Source organism: Xenia sp. Carnegie-2017, unplaced genomic scaffold, assembly GCF_021976095.1.
Source record: "Xenia sp. Carnegie-2017 unplaced genomic scaffold, XeniaSp_v1 HiC_scaffold_25, whole genome shotgun sequence".
Lineage (NCBI taxonomy): Eukaryota > Metazoa > Cnidaria > Anthozoa > Malacalcyonacea > Xeniidae > Xenia > Xenia sp. Carnegie-2017.
Window position 1 is genome coordinate 1,039,451 of NW_025813488.1, and position 13,207 is coordinate 1,052,657.

Here is a 13,207-nt window from a genome sequence, read left to right on the forward strand (position 1 = left end):
CACAGAAGAGAATGCTCACATAGTGAGTAAAATAATAGTTAGATGTTGATAAATGACAATTTTTATTAAATATGAAAAAGTTATGTTTTGGAATACAATTGTAGCACCATATCAACTTACTTATTAATAAGTTCATCATTTGGTGTGCCCCTTCCTCCATCATGTTATGCAACAATTTGTGTACTTTGAAATTAAAATAATGTATTAATTCTTTTCATTTTGATTTGTTATGACTGTTTATTAGTTCCTTTAGCTTCTTTCTCGTTAACCTCATAAAAAAAAAACAACACAATACAACTAATTAATAAAAGCATAAATAAAAGACACAAAATAGTATATAACATCACCTTAATTGTGGTTATCTCCACAGTAGATTTATGAAAAGAGAGCACTGAAGTATGATATTTTTTTCAGTAGTACTGTCTCTATGGCATAAAAAACATGTAGCAAAAACTGTTGGTATACTTACCACAAAAATTCTGGTATAATACATACATTTGCTTAATGATACGAAAGCTGTAATTCGCAAATTTGCAAGATTATGAATCAGTTCCAAGACTGGTTAAATAACAATGCTTCTGGCTATCTAAAACTTTTAAAGGCCGCTATATATAACTAACATCAACTACAAATTTACGTCAGTTTATGTAACACTTACTTGTTTTCGCTCTCAGTCGGTCATCTCGTCATTAACTGGTTTACCGATTCCAGCCACATCAATTGTAGGAACTGCATCTATATTTAGTTGACATTTCACTTTGACCACAATACTCTGATTTTCATGAAAGCACGATTCTCTAAAATGCGCAGAAAAAAGACATGTTGTTGAGGTTGTTTCAAAACCAGGTCTTTGTTTACGCACGAAGTATACTCACATTCGTTATCTTTGTAAATCTGTTTCTATATTAGGAAAAATATTCCTTCGGTTTTCAAATTTTTAGCGCAACTAACTGGACTAGGTCCGCCAGTAACACAGCGTTTTTCGCCCCGTTTTTTATTAAGATTATTAGCATAATATGTCATGTTGATATATGTGTTCAACTATTTACGTCACAACTCATTAACATACCGATCAAAAAAATCGCATTAAAATTGCTGAAAATTGAAGTTTTGCAGGATCGCAGAAAAGTTTCTTTTTGTAAAATTAAAATTCTGATTGCAAAAATTAACTCTACGAGACAAGATCTTTAAATATATCAATATAACCGAAGGCTAAAAATTAATTGCATATGGACTTTAAAATATATTGCACGTATATACACACATGACCTAAATATATTTTAAAACCTTGAAGAGCAGTGTTTCTTAAAATTTTTTTGCTGTTTTGACACCTTAGAAAACACAAAAAGCCAATAATGTAAGAAACTGGTTGTATTGATAGCCCGAAAAACTTAAGAATTAAGAGATCAGGTTAGAAAAGTTGAACAACATATAGAACAGAGAAAGAATGTTGAAATAAGAAACATAAATTGCAAAAATCGTATAAAAAGGAGAGCATGTTCTCTTTAAGATAGAGAGAACAAACACAATGAATCTGAGTGTTGTAAATCTTTGAAGATAGGAGCAGGAAGCAATATGGCTGGTGCAAAAAGTCTATAAATTTGTCTTAATAAAAAAACCAGGAAAGGTTTGGAAACACAGGCGGCATGAACACTTTAGCATACACAAAGAGATAGCAAAGACAATGCATTAGCAAAATGATAAAATGCGTCATAAGAAAAAACAGCTGTTCAAGTTGTTAATTTATATTATACTTTATATTGCCTTTCATTATTAATAAATAGTCGATCTTATAATGCTCAAAAAGCTGTGGTCTATATATTTGTAGCGTTTTTAACTCCAACGCAAAATATTTTCGACTTAATTCATTATCACCTCGATATTCATATAAAAATAAATTGATATGTAATACATTAAAAGATTTGTCATTAGCTTTATAAAATTATAAAAATTTTATATTTACTCAATATAGAGTATCCTAGAATGCCAACAAAGACCTAAGCAGGAAAAAATAAACCAAGAATACAAACAACTCAGTGTTGATAGCATTTCAGAAATAGATAAATGGCATTTATAAACCCGGACAGCGTTTAAGAGTTTTTCGATATTTGCCCTAAAGTAGTTCTTTTAGAGGTTAAAAGAGCATTTAAAGCATTTTTTTGACCTTAAAAGAACTTGAAAAACATGTTTGCACCTTGAGGCTTTGAAACTCGTGTAAAAACAGAAAAGTTTTCCGTTCTTGCTCATAACTGATAAGCTGGTGCAAACACAATATTCACGTTTGTGCAAAGAAGTTCCAAAAATGGTGACGTTGCGAACTTGTTTGACTGTTCTCTTCCTTGTTATCATCGTCAAGAAAGAATGTTTGGCTGAACGTAGAAAGATCGGGAATGATTTCTTCGATGACGATAACGCTCACGTATTTTTGAAAAGAAAAAGTTACATAAAATATAAACATACCAAAGGAGATGAAAACGTATTTGAAAGAAATCGACAAGAAGAAGATAGGGAGGAAAATGGTCCCCAGCCAGGAAGAAAAAAGAGACGAAATGACTGGAATTAAATATTAGACAGTTCAAACGTAAAAGCAGTAGAAGTTTAAATGGAGGCAAAAAAATAATGTCAAAGGAAAATAGGAAATTCTAGCGACAAACATCGTCCTAATTATGATACATGTATATAGAGTAGAATTTTCGCCGTATGATTAAAGTATTGTTGCATTTGATTCATTTTTTTTGTTTCTATGAAAAAATTCCATAAAAATTATAATAAAGACCAAAAGAAAACATAATGTTATGGTCTTAATATTGGCAATATGTACATTAAACAAGGAATTTGAATTTTTTTCAAAAACTCCCTTATCACCTGAAAAGAAATATACTGGGAAAATGGCGCATTCTAAATTTGATCCGAGTAAACTGTCAAACGACTGAATTGAGATAAAATATCGATATGAGAAGTAGAACTAATTTTAAAAAAATTTGTTATTCTCGAGTGTTACATTTTTGCCTTCTTGTGGCTTGCCACATAGCAAATTATAACTCTGCTTCTAGCTGACGTTACCCTAGTTATGGCACTGCAGCTTTTGTGTTAGCAAATAAATATCATATTAATATATGCAAGATATACTGATATACTTGCCTTTTGAAATCCATTGCTATCTGCAGAATATAACATACAAACATGAATATGTTTCAGCCTTGAGACAACTCATTTCAATAAAAGAAATAATAAACTAGAACATGCATTTAAGTATATGTCTCGCTCGAATGTCAATCATTAATAGTCCCTGAGTTGTCTGGGAGACAGCGATACCCCACACAATAGAGCTCGACAAATTTGGTCAAACTAAAAAAAGTAATTGAGTTAATTTTGTATATTTTCAATTCAGTAACTTTGAATGATTTCGCTTCTGTTAACTGTTACCAGTCTTTCTATTAGCATGTGTGACCTTCGGTTGGAACAGAAAAACTATATATCTATTAAGGCAAAATATATTTAAACTAGGGAAACAGAGAAAATGAGTTGCATAAGAAATAGACAACTTAAACAACCTAGCAAGCACAAACTTGAATATAGAAAAAAATTGTTTAGGGTAGACAGGAAAAAATTGATTTGAAGGGCTATTTGAAGGGAGTGAGGTTTGGCAAAAATATACCACCATTATATATTTTCATAATGGGAAAGAGGAGGTTTTAAGATTTTCCCGTGTTCTATGTTCTTCAGCGTATGATCACGCACAATATCTAGTCTCGTAATGTAGCCGCTTAACTGTTTGTTCTTTTTAATTGCTTTTTTGCCTTTTGACTACATTATGTTGGAGTGAGGTTTGGTCATTGATTAGAAAAAATGGGAACACTTTTAAAATTTGACATTTAATTATTCATAAACTTTCATGTAGAATGTTAAATTCTAAATGTGCATCCAATTAGTAAAACTCGCACTCTAAAATTTGTCGGTGTCTGAGAGCCTGATGAGACCGTGATGTCGGTGTCTGATGGCTTCCTGAGACCCTTATTTGAAATAGCATAATTTTATTAAGCAACTGACAATAAAATATTGGGTTTTATAGACGTTGCAATATCTGCCCTAAAACTGTCAAACATGTTCTGAGGGTGTTTATAAGAGTCAATAAAGCATGTTTGCACCTTTGCATCTCCACATGTTTTACTCAAGTATAAAAGCAAGAAAATGTCAACAAAGCCTGAGTAAGTTGGATAGATTCTGTTGTTTGAAAAAACATTGTGTAAATGGATGCATTGCGACTATGTTGAACTGTGATTTTCCTGACTCTATTGTCAAAAAATTGTCTGTGTGTGCAAAAGAGGATCTGGGACGAATTGTTTAACGACGACAGTAAAGCTCACGTGTTTTTAAAAAGCAAAAGAAAATCTGAATATCAAAATTCATACTATGTGTCAATGAAATTTTCCTTCCGATGATCATTACATAAAAAGACAATGTAATATATATCTACTACACAACCAGACGCCAAATCATCAATAAATTAAGCCATGAAAAAAGCAACATCCACATATAAAACAAAACGACGTCATGAACTTCATCAAAAATTAAAAGAATCAAGATCATACAAACAAATCCATTCCAACACAATCGAATTTGTCACAAACATCTCGAGCAAACCCCTACCCGAATTATAAATAGTCATAATACAATTTATAATTAAAAAAACCCGGGGGTCGTTTTGAGGCAGTCAACGGCAATAAACAAAAAAAAGAGAGAGTGAGACTGTTATGATATACATATATACATTAAATACAAATAGAATAAAAAATAAGATATATATAAATATATGATAATGATAAGGATTCTCTGGATTTGTTTTAAATTTTTTATTAAGCTTCCAACTCGGTGCTTTGAGCCTTCGTCAGAATGTAAGAATATATATTATTTACAAAGATTTTGTAGGCGTTTGGAGCGTCTGATTGGTTGGTTAGTAGTTGAGTTGATATTATTGGATGGTATAAGATGCGTTGTCATGGTTTCGGGTGTATCGATTACGTTATGAAATTCGAATAATAAAAATTAACAACTTCACATTATATTAGTAGAATATTAAAGAGCTACTGTATCTAACAAATATTTTAAGTCCATAATTGTCTAGCAAAAAACCTTTGTAATCTGTCTGCATTATATTTTCAAAATTTTTACTACCTAAGCAAAATTTCATGACTACAGTGCTTCAAACAAAACTTTGTCCATCTATGGATAAAAGTGATTGAATGGCAGGCACAGTTCAAGTCAAAATAAATTATAGCAGCTCAATTGTAAATTCAAAATACTTTTTACTTTTAGAATAAGATTATTAGTAATAAATTTCTAAAGAATATATTTTTCCCAATTAAGTTGCCTCTACGGTTTTAAAATGTAAATATAACCAAAAATGAGCCGCAGTGATTTATTTTGACTTACTTTGTACTTGCCAAAGCATTGATTCAGATCTGGACGTATGTGTAGTAATGTGTTTTCCGGGCCAACAATATGCAACCGAAATGTCAAGGATTTTCTTTATCACTGGTTAATTATAAGCAATGAAAACAATTATCTTGCTGTTGTTGTTGAAATGCTGTTGTTGTTGAAAACTGCCTGAAGAAACGTTCACATAAATAGAAACGCCTGGCATTGGGTCACGATTAATTTCAAAACAAGGACTAGTTAACCGCGAATGTAGCTCAAATCCATAAAATTGAGTTTGGTTTGCAGCAATTATTCACAAGAACGCCAAAAGCTTGATTGTGGTTTCCATGATACTTAAAAGTTCATTAAACAAGGCGGAATTGCTTCATTCTTTTGCTCAATGAGCCAATTTCACACAGTCTTATTATAAGTTTAACTTTCAAATAAGAACGAAAACGGTGGCTCGGCGCTCGCCCAGACACGTTGTTCAAACTCTCCCAATAGAAGGCTTTGGTTTGACTGTTTTCTTCTTTGTTATCATCGTCAAGAAAGAATGTTTGGCTGAACTTAGAAAGACCATTTACCTCTCTAAATAAACTGTGAGCCCACGATTCGGCTTAAAATAACAGCGTGTAAGAGGTACTTTATTTAAAAAGGTCGCCTAAACAACAAAACGGGAACGATCTTCATCGTCAAAATTTTAAATAACTGCGGGTTTTTCTTAGTGGGAATAAAGAAATTCGCAATCAGCACGTTGAAAACTATAGAATACCGTTCATAAAATTTAGCAAAGCGATGGTGGCTACAAAAGTAAATTTTTTGACGCCACAGGCAACGGACTAGAAATATTCATCGAAATTCTGATCTAAGATTTCAAAATATGGCCCACTATTGTTTTTATTAAGTATACTGAACTTTTTTCTTAAGGAAGAATTCTAATTAGATTTAAAATGATAGACGGACAAATTATCGTCCTAAATATTGTTCCTAAATTTTTCTCTAGAGCTAAAAAGGCTGCCTTTGAGATCAAACTCAAGTTCACAATGCACAGTAACAATTTAAAACTCAGCTAGTGTACGTCATAGACCCATACTTGTCGTCTAGGTCTACTCAATATTGAAGAAAAGGTTGCCCTTGCATACGCCACATATGTTTGAGCTGAAGCATAACTTTTGCTATTATATTTAAGCTAAAGAGGATGGCTTCCAACTCTGTTTTGTTATTATCTTTTATAAAATTTTATCGCTTTTTTTGAAAGAAATTTACGACACAAAATACAATAAAAAAATACGAGAGTTGCTCTAGCATTTTTGAATGGCTTTAAAGTCAGTGGCGTAGACAGCATCGATAATTGACGGGGGGGGGCAATATTATGTATGGGCCATCTACTTGTATGTTATAATCCGCAGAAGACAATTTATGTCGAACGAAGTTAATGTGGCATAACGTAATATATATATGAATTGCCCCTCCCCCAATACTATCAAACTTATAAAGTAAATTAATCTAAAATACAATAAACGCAAAGTAATGTGACCTATATGTGAGCAAAAGTTTCTTCAATGTTGGATAGTCAGAAGCAAAAAACATGGATTTATGATGTAGGCCAACGCTAAGCAAGCTTTTTTTCAAAATTCTTACTCCTATTTGATTCTTGTTGACACACTAATGAAGCTCTTCTTTAAAACTCATTTCTCGCATATCTCTTGATGATCATTATATACTACATAATTTTTTCAAAAAGTATTTCATATTTAGCATATAATTATATCACCTCCTTAATGTGCATAATCACCTCAACACTAAAAGCCTCTAGAACATAAAGTTAGTAAGACATCGCTTAAAAATGTAAAAATGGTTGATTATGCATCTTTAGCAAAGTATGACGCTCTTGTTTTTTTAAATGTACAGTCTTGTAAATAAATATAGCTAAATTATGTTTCAAAACTCTTCAATAAGGGTTTCTAAAATCTGCTTGCTTAATATAAACACAAAGCAGATAGCCTATGAAACATTGATGAAGACTTGTCATTAAGTAAACGCTTCAATAGCTTGCGACCTAAAAGATAAACAGTTCACATATAAAAACGTACACGAATTCTTTGTAAATGTTAACAAACATGCTACCAAGGACAAACTTTTAACGCCATAAGTAATAGAAAACAGCATAAAAGGAATATCCTGCAAAAAAATTCATGAGGTAACAGTAAGCTGATGTTTGACATATGCAAAAAATGCATGAACAATAATAAATGACATTAAAGATGACGTGTTTTAAGACAATCATAGCCACTAATATAAATCAATTTGAAAACAGGTGGCGTGAGCACATTTTAATGGCAAACAACAAATTGCTCCACAGGAATTAGAAAAAAGTAGATATTTGAAAACTAGCTGCTCAGTTGTGAGAAAATGGTTAAACTATCTTTGATATGGATACATTATTCAAAAACAGGAGAGTTTAAACTATAACACGAATCGAAGTAGTGGTGTAACTACTATGGGCTCAGGATGGGCGAGCCCACGGCTCCCTAGTCTAAGGAAGGCCCTGTCAGATTAGAAGATTATCATTATACTGTGGATTAAAACAAGAAAAAATGCACATCATGAGCTTATGTACAAAAAATTCAAAATTAAAGGCCAGACAGCGAAATCTTACCAAATGTGGCAGTTATTAGATTTTGATATAGTTATCAAAGGAGGCCACTTGTAATATTTTTACTACGGTTCCCTCCCAGTTGTGCTGCCACGCCACTGAATCGAAGCCATATATTGGATATTGTAGTTTGCAGCCTGGCAAATTAGAAGCATAAAAATTCAATCGTTGATTTCATTTTCTCATCAAAGAAAAGAAGAATGTCTGGATAAACAAAGAAAAATAAAGAATCACGAATTTTTCAAAAACGATAACGCATTATTTCTATTAGAAAGATAAAAGCTAAAATAATATGTTTGTTAAAATATGGCATGTGTTTTTCAGAAAGTTTTGCCACTGTCTATATGCGTGTGTTCGGTTTTCAAGTCGCTTTTCTTTTTGTTTTCGTTATTAAATACCATTTTTTGAAGCACTCGCCTATTACGAATTTACTTAGGTTTTTGTTTTTAAAAGTTTTGCCTTAATCAAGCTTTAATTAGAATAGAACTACTTTAGCTGAAATATATACAATACAGAATGCCTAGTATTAATGTGTCAACTAACAACTTATGCATTCTCGACATTTCCGCGAGGAGCAGATGGAATTGAAATTTAGTAAAAAACGCACATTATCTTTTTGATCTCAACAATGCTCAAAAATATTTTCGAATAAATAAAAATTGTATGATGAGCAAAGTGCAGACAAGGAGTTTGTCTGTAACTCTAAATAAATGATAAAATTTACAAAAAGAAATGAAAATGAAAACATTTAGATAATTGTTTTGTGCTAATTGTGCTTTCATTATTTCATTTGAAGCCAAATAAACTCTACATGATAATAACAGTCCAAACAAAAGTTAAAATAAGACATCCATATAGGCTATTAGAAAATTAATAATCTATCGTAATATTGCATGTTTTAATCCAATAAACACACACGGAAGCAAATAAATATACATTAGAAAAGTTACAGTACTATATGTTTACCAAAATTGCTCAAAATATTTAAGATGAAAAAATCAGCCGCTAAAATATCCAAAGCTAATGTACGGGAATGAAATTTTATATAAACTACGGGTTCTACCAAGTGTTGTCTCACTCCAGCGTCGTCTGTGGAAACTGCTTTAAAATATCCAATGTTTTTAAAAAATAAATGTTTGCAGAAAATATCTGCTTTAAAATAGGAAAGGTTTTTAAAAGAAAAATTAAGCATAAAATTTACTTCAGAAAGCATAAAAATTTCATTAAAGGAAAGGAAATTAACGCAATTTAAAGCCATTAAAACGCTGCACACTCCAGGAATCCAAAAAATATCTTAATGAAGTAATGTCTGAAACAGTTTTCTACATTTGCAAGTGATTTTAATTTGCTTCAAACAAACAAGAAAACAATTAAATTTTAATAATGTATCACTGGCAAGGTATATAAGTCTTTTTGATTTAGATTCAAGGACATAACAAAAAAAAACAATATAGGCTGAGTGTAACGTTTCAAAAAATTTGCGGTTGGTACAATGTACGCGAAAATCTTGTTGCCCTTTATCACAGCGATGGTGTTTTTAACTTTCTACACTTGTCAGGCAAGACCGTCGGGGCTGAATGAAGATATTAAGGGTGGTGATTTGAAGAGGTTCGAGGATAACGGTGCTGCTCCAGACTACTCAAGAATGGACATGAACGCAAAAAAGGATAAATTAGAAGAATGCCCCTCTCCAGATGGGCGTTGGCAGTGTTAATTTGAATACTACATCTATAGTATTATTATATTAGTACACTAATATATAGTAAATGGTAAAAAGAATCTATACTCTAGTCAAAAAATATGTTTAGCTGGTTGTACTAAGTGATCATATTAAATATGTACATGTTGAATGACTATTGCTTGATCATGAGTAGTTATTGTCATCAGCAAATAAACCTAGCCAAGCAAATAACGTTCTACGCAGTATTTTCAAAGCAGAGAGGATTTAAATACTAATTGAACATACGAAAATAACTCTAACATGATGGTATAAAATATGGGAGTTTCAGAGGGCGCAGCAGGGGGTAGTAGACTGCTCGTGAGCGTTGAGAAGATAAGTGTATTTGCTTGCTAGAAATCGTCTAAATACGTGAGATCTTAAGTAATTTAAGATAGAAGTTTTACTAGCTGCCACCTAAAAATGTTATGAAATGCGATGAAAAGCAAAAGAAAAGAGAATATGCAAATACAGACGTAATACACAAACTGCCATAAGAAGCAGAGGTTTACACAGTGTGATCTAAAATATGAAATGACGTATGAACCGGACAACAAATACGGCAAACTAGACTTTTACTCCTCTCTTGACTCTGAAGATGACGATACCACTAAGGTGGACGAAACGTCAGTCAAAATCAACTTCAAACAATTCACTTTAACACAAATCATCAGAGACATTGCAGTCGCAAAACCAAAAACCACCATGGCACTATCAGAGGAAGCGATATTGTATCAAGTTTTCAGGTGTTTGAGAGATGCATGCAACTATAATGGATAAACTTAAGGGAGCTATTATACAACGAAATTTCCATTTTCAAGATGATAATTTTTGATTGAAGATCGACAGCAAAATTTTTTATCTCGAATCAGTTTCGCTCCCTAGATATACAAAAAATATATTGCACAAAAATCACACAACGTGCTCTGTTATCTTTGCTATGTCTGACGTGAGTGCATTAACATTAGCAATGATGACACTTGACTGCCATTTTTGCACTTCTTTAATAGTTTTCCAAAACATAAAAAATACATTACTATAAACTACTTAAAATCATCCTCTTCATTATACGTTAATATGAAAATGTTTGACAGCTTTCAAGCACAGTTGTGGACAAGACATCAAAAAATATTATACAGTCAACTAAAGTTCTGTTATTGCTATAAACTACTAGCATTTGCAACGAGCACAGCAATAACGCACACGTCCGAATTCAATAATTTGGATCATTATGCAGATAATCATGCGCTTTAGTAAAGATGTTTTTATATGCAGCTATCTAATCAGTCTCTCGATTCATTAATCTGAACTTTGGCTACTACAGAAGAGTCGCATCTACAAACAACAAAAGCTGACTTCAAACACTTTAGAAAGAGAAAAGAAAAACTAAAATACAAGTTGTCCTTTTAGGCAATGATTAAAAAAAATGAACTGCTCAGCTGGTAATCTGCTCGTGTTTTATCTAAGAGAAATATATTTATACAAAAACAATGAATTAGTGAAAAAGAGCTTTAAATACCTATTTTTAACTTTGGATCATGAATTCTTTTCGGGTATCGTGAATAAATGAAAGAAAGTCTCTGAGCTCTCATTATACTAAAGATTACATGGTTCATAGCAATGTCTTAACTGGTTCAAAGCAGACATACAAAATTTTTTGGTTATTCTTGTCAATCTTATTCTCAAAGGGGAATGTGTGGAATAGCAAACAAAGATCTATTTTGAATTTTTAACAAGAAATGAGATAAGTAAGTGCTTCAGAAAAGCAAAAGAAAGTCTGGTGACTTTCTTTGTCACCAGAAATGAGATTGGTGCTCAAAAAAAGAGGATTGAGAGGAAACGTTAAAATAAAAAATACGTTGTTATGTACTTGGACGAGGAACATAACATGACATTGACCTATAATCAGAAAGTCAATATGCATTATATATAATTAAAAATACATGTATTCTCATGAATATACTGTGTACACTTGTACAATACATAAAGATATTTAGTAAAAATGTATGTTGCCGTAAAAAGTAAATATAAGCAAAACTTTTGTTTTCTATGGCAAAGGCTTTGCAAAAGTATATGGCTGGCATGATATTGTAAGAAGAACAAAGAAAGATCAAAGTGTTAGCACAAAACAAGTTCATGCAGAATGTCTTAAAATATAGGAAGGGTTTTAAAACTTTTAATTGAATATGCTAGAAATGACTTCCAGTTAAACAGAATAAAAACATCGAAAAACAGGATTTTACTCAAAAAACCTAATAGCGTTCGCTAATTTGAGTGACCAGATGTACAAATGCTAATGAATACAACCTAAAGACTAATTTAAGGGCCGGTGGCACGAAGCTTGAACAGCTTTATCCATTGAATAGCAACTTTTTTAAACTTGTAAAAAAGGTGTTCATATTTTAACTGCAACAAAAAAATTGTATAATCTTGCAATATTTCATTTTAGTGATTTTTCAGTTCAAACCTTACATTTTTCCTTTTCAACAAGTTTTATAACCCTTCAAAAAAGTTTTCTATCCAATGGATAGCACTATCCATGCTCCGCACTAACGACCACTTCATGTAATATAAGTTATGAGCTCGATTTCTTCAGATATGAATCAACCAATGTGTTAATGTGAGTTCTGTTAATGACGTAGAACCCAATCTACTAGTTACCTAATTCTAGTTACTCGTGACTCCGTGCCTTTTTTAACTATATATATGAAAGGCAGTTGCCCCTTCTCCAAGGAAAGCATTTGCCCCCTCCCAAGTAATGCCATTTTTGCCAGAAGTGCGAAGCTGTATTGTTCATAATTCCTGACAGAATTGCTCTTGATTTACTTGAGAATGATATAATGCCCTTCCATAGCTTCCTTCACAGCAATCTGCCATCTTGTGAGTAATTCATACTGTTTTTCAATTTTAAAATAGCAATTTGGCGAATGTTTTTTATGCAAACAATCTTTGAATGCTAGCCTAACGTTTTCACACGACGGTTTATTAATAAGTTGATAACGATCTTTTTTTGCAACGCTTTTGAGGCAAATCAATGCTTTTCGAATTTCCGTACGATTGTTGATTCAATATGTCCCGCAAAATTTGCATATGTTTATTAATATGGAAAGCCATATTATTGAGACCTTACAAACTGGAGAAAAGAGAAAAGATGTTTCTGATAAAAGTAATAGAAGCAAAATAAATGCCTAAAGTTAACAAGTTATTTTTTTGTGGTACTTAAATCTACGAATGCAGAAGTAGTGACTGCAGTTGATGTCGAAGAGAAACTGACAGATAAAGACAATGAAGAGGTTCAGAGTGAATCTTGCCCATCTCAAGCAAGTAAAGAATCAGCTATAGGCAAAAATATCCGAGTTGAGCAAGTTCAGACAGATGCAATCCCAGTAATCGGAGGTATTGTGCCAAATCCACAT

The 13,207-nt window shown here is 32.1% G+C and overlaps 1 long non-coding RNA gene across 1 annotated transcript; it reads right to left on the reverse strand.

The window, feature by feature from the left end:
- Nucleotides 1-267: 267 nt before the first annotated feature.
- On the reverse strand, nucleotides 268-724 carry LOC124452397. Its single transcript, XR_006950764.1, has 3 exons — nucleotides 659-724; nucleotides 496-592; nucleotides 268-425 (listed from the first exon to the last, which is right to left on the reverse strand). It is a non-coding gene; the product is annotated as an uncharacterized LOC124452397 (long non-coding RNA).
- Nucleotides 725-13,207: the final 12,483 nt, after the last annotated feature.